Below are 4,711 nucleotides of genomic sequence, written 5' to 3' on the forward strand. Positions count from 1 at the left end.
AAAACACCCAAAACAAGTTCATGACTATTTTAATGTACACAGCAGTGTTGTAGTCAAGATCACCTAAACCAAGACCAAGTCATTTGGTCACCAAACAACTGAAACATACAGTATATACACAACCAGCTAATACTGTATATAGCTAATATTCGCTAAATCACTGTGGGTGAGGGGTAAAGAGATTTCTGAAGAGTTTTGCTACAGAGGCAGGTTAATAACATTATCTAGCTAGCTTCGCTAGCGTCACTTACACTTATAGCTTTCTTTATGCTTCTTACTTAGTGCAGATAAAAAATGTAGGTACATGGTCCCGGCTGTGTCGGTTAGCGTTACATTGCAGAATTTACACACTGCTGTGAGTTTTCTTTTAGATGTTTTGCAAATAAAGTCTTTAAAAAATATAATATATAAAATGTTGTTCCCGACGATTTCGCTGACATCTCCCAGACAGTCAGAGCTTCTTTTTCTCCTTCTGTCGCCTACATTCACTTTAGGAGTGCGTATTAAGGGGGGCGGGGAACAGGGGTTAACAGTAACACATTTCAAACTAGAAAAGAGTCAAGTTATTGGTTGCATTTGAAGTAGGAAGTTTTACATCCAATCACAGAAATGATGTTAAAGGGTAACTACCGTTTTTTTCAACCTGGACCTGGTAAACCCTGACGAACTTCCGGCAAATTTGAGATTTGCTCTGCAAGTCAGTCTGGTGAAGAGCCCATTCAAACCCATTTCCAATGTCCCCGAAATCGAGGTACCAATCACAACCGCTGAGGTGGGCTTTACACCAATCATAACCGCTGAGGCGGGCTTTACGCGACGACGATAGCGCAGCGAGCAGCTTTTTGTTTACATTCAACATGACGGCTACTGAAGAGCAGCGTCACCCGGATCGTTGGTCTGATTGGTTGGACTATCCAATGCGCCCAGAGGCATTTGAGTGGCGTCCGTTGGTGACGCCCCTTTGGAAATGAACTGTCAATGAACCTTTCCCAGACCCACTCTCAGTTACAACTGATAAGGGTCTGGTGTCAACCAGGCTATGTCTTGATATCATTATGGAAAGGATTTCTAAGGAGGTCAACCTTTCTGTAAAAAAGTTTTTTTAAACATAAAAACATCCGCTAAATTGTGTTCGCTACACACACCAGTAATTTTAGCATTGTAAAATACACTTCATTCAAAGTTGACAGAAACAAAATAAAACTATGAAAAGCCGTTTTGGGTCGTCTTTCCACTTTTGTAACCATCACAACTCTAGTTTTGGTTAAAACAAACACATAGTTTACTGATTTATGAAAAGTGGTCTTGAGACAAAGACCGGTCTCGAGTACTACAACACCAGTACACAGTGCCATGGTTAGCATTGCTATCCATCTATCATGATTGACAGGTCGGTGCGTAGCCACGCCCTAAAGCGCCCCCTACTTTATCGTCTGTTTTACTCCTAATGGGACCATAAATTACTAAATGAACATCATGCTGTATTGAAGAAGACTTGGAAGCAGCGATTGAATCCATAAACTTGTTAGGACAATATTTACTGAGTTAATAAATCAAGGGAGAAGTAGGGGCCTTTTCCCATAGACTTCTGTAGAAACTGACTTCTTTTTGCAACAAGTGGAGTAGTTGCCCCAAGCTGCTCAGGCCCAGAGGTTGAGCTGTGTTTTATCCCAAACCTGGGTGCAGTGGTGGAATGTAACTAAGTACATTTACTCCACTACTCTACTTAAATACAAATTTGAGGTATTTTACTTGAGTCTTTTCTTTTCTTGTTACTTTCTACTTCACTACATTTCAGAGAGAAATAGTTTATAAAATACAATGTTTTATTATAAATTAAACTTCCCAACAATATAACGGCCTACAAATCCAGCTGAAATGATTAGCAGATTAAACACTTAGTTAATTGACAGAACTGTTTCCAAATCGTTTCAAAATGTGAGGATTTTTCTGCATCGAGTACTTTCACTTTTAATACTTTAAGTACATTTTCCTGAGGATACTTGCATACTTTTACTTAAGTAACATTTTCAATGCAGGACTTTTACTTGTAACAGAGTATTTTTACAGTGTGGCATTAGTACTTTTACTTAAGTAAAGGATCTGAATACTTCTTCCACCACTGCCTGGGTGCGTTACAGTTAAAAACTCTTCTCTCCTAGTTTTGTCTATGCAGAAGGCACAGTATGTTAAGGTCGTTGCTGACGATTAATTGAGTGGCCTTAACCTTTAAAAAGACACCTTTGTCATCTTAAATTGTCCTTTGTCGTCATTTATTTTTGTTGTCCCTGCTGTAATACAAATGTCAAAAGTTGAATACGTTATTGCTGTCTTTGGAGGCATTGTCACAGCCTGATGGGAAACATTTTTGTCCCTTGTCTGTCTTGCTGTCAGTCTACAGTATGTTCCCCAAGGAGGAACACTTTTTCCCTCATGTTGGCACAAAGCTAGAGTCCTGGAGAAATGCAGGATCACATGTTCATGTTTTCATGTTTTATTTCAGTGATAAGAGATTTGTCTCGAAGATGTAATGCTTTGAAATCGATTGTGTGAAAAAAAAAGTTTGAAGTTTCTTCTTTCCTGAGATATAGAATGTTTTTCAAAACTTTTTTTTTTTTTTAAATTCTGACCTATTTTGTTTTTGAACAATATTTCACTTTGAATCTTTTAATATGACAACTTACAGTATATGGTTAAATAAATCACTGGGTGACATCATGTAAAAACTATGTGTAAATGTGAATAAGCAGCACTATCACCGACACTTTAAAGCAGCCATATTATGCTCATTTTCAGGTTCATAATTGTATTTTAATGTTGTACCAGAATAGGTTTACATAGTTTAATTTTCAAAAAACACCATATTTTTGTTGTACTGCAGTGCTCTCTCTCACTGCTGCAGATCCTCTTTTCACCTGGTCTCTGTTTTAGCTACAGAGTGAGACCTCTTTTCTTTTCTTCTTCTGTACTATCTTTGATTGCACTTGCACATGTGCAGTAGCTCAGATGTAGATCATGTCAGCTAGCTGGCTCCATAGACAGTAAAAGAAAGGCTGTTTCTACAACTTCGGTCAGTTACAAGGCAGGATTAGCTGGGAGACTTCTAAATGAGGGCGCACATGGAAGTAGTTCTTTTATAGATTATGGTGAACTTTTGTGTGTTGTAGCAGTGCTTTGCTATTGAGAACGAGGTAGCATGCTAGCGTTAGCGTTAGCATGCTAACGCTAACGCTACGAGCTAATGGTTGCAGTTAGCCTGCTCGTTTCGGCTTGTGACGTCACAAGCCGTGACGATTTTGAACAGCTCAGCCAGAGACTGAAGGCAGGACACATTCAGAAACCGTATCTCACTCTAAACAGCATGGATGGATTTTTTTCTAAGTTTGTATGAGTGTGGAAGCACCAGAGACACAAAAGAACACCCCAAATCCCAGAAAAAGTGATTTTTTGTTGTTATGTTTGGGCATGTGTGCATGTGCAGTGTTGTAACAAGTATTCAGATCATTTACTTAAGTTACATTCTAAACCCTACTTAAGTACAGAAGTATTATCAGCAAAATGTAGCTAAAGTATTGTTCTGCAGAAAAATGGCCTCTTTGACTGATATATGAATATACTGTATATCACATAATTAGACACATTAAACGCTGATGCATTAATACAATAACTACTTTATTGTTGTAGCTGCTCGAGGTGAAGCTAGTTTTAACCACTTTATATACAGTTAGTTTAGACCAGTGGTTCCCGACCTAGGGGTCGGGCCCCTCAAAAGGTCACCAGATAAATTCTGAGGGGTCGTGAGATGATTATTTGGGAGAGAGAAGAAGCGAAAGTTCTTATGAAATATTGAATCATTTTATTTCAAACACTAATAAAACCATCTTAGAACTTTCGAGGGGAAATGTCTCTTTGATGGAACTGCGAACAACTCCCAGACATGAAATTTGACAAGTGGCCTCAACTAGACACTGTTTTTTTGGCAAGTGGTCAACTAAAAACAAGAAATGATAGTGTATTTCTTATCGATATCGAATTTGTTTATGTAAAACCTTAATCTAAAAATGACTAGTAACCATCAAATAAATGTAGCAGAGTCAAAACTACAGCATTTCCTTGGAAGTATAAAGCAGCATAGAAATTGAAATACTCAAAGTGCATAAATGTGTGTGAGAGTGAGTGAGCTCACACTCCCAATCCCAGTAAGCACAGACCACCTGGGTCCAGCAGCGTCAGCCAATCACACGGACACGTCTTCCCCTCAAGCAGAAATGCTGATATTGTCACCTTGGGGAGGACGAAAGTGTAGACTCAAGCTGCTTTTTTTCTGAGGGTTTTCCTCCGAACGTCCCTGTTCCCAAAATACCCAAGCAGACAGTTAATTTGCGATGACATTCTCAGCTGTGACGTGAAGGAAAAATTACTGAAACTAAATACAGTGCGGTGCTTTTATACGCGCAGATGGTGCTCGCACAAACCCTCACCGTTACAATGCAATGTGTCTGTGATTGACAGGATAATCACCCTATCTCCCGTGAGAAGATGCCGTGCAGTAATTATGTTCTTTGTTTCATTTTCAAAAGGTTGCAATCAATCTTAACTGTCACTTGATTATTTTGAAATGTGGATATTTATATTCTCGCGCTCCACTTCCACACACACACTCTTCAAAATAAGTGTCTCTTCATTTCCTGTGACTCAACGTCATGTTCAG

This window comes from Sander lucioperca, chromosome 14 (genome assembly GCF_008315115.2).
Source record: "Sander lucioperca isolate FBNREF2018 chromosome 14, SLUC_FBN_1.2, whole genome shotgun sequence".
Taxonomy (NCBI): Eukaryota; Metazoa; Chordata; class Actinopteri; order Perciformes; family Percidae; genus Sander; species Sander lucioperca.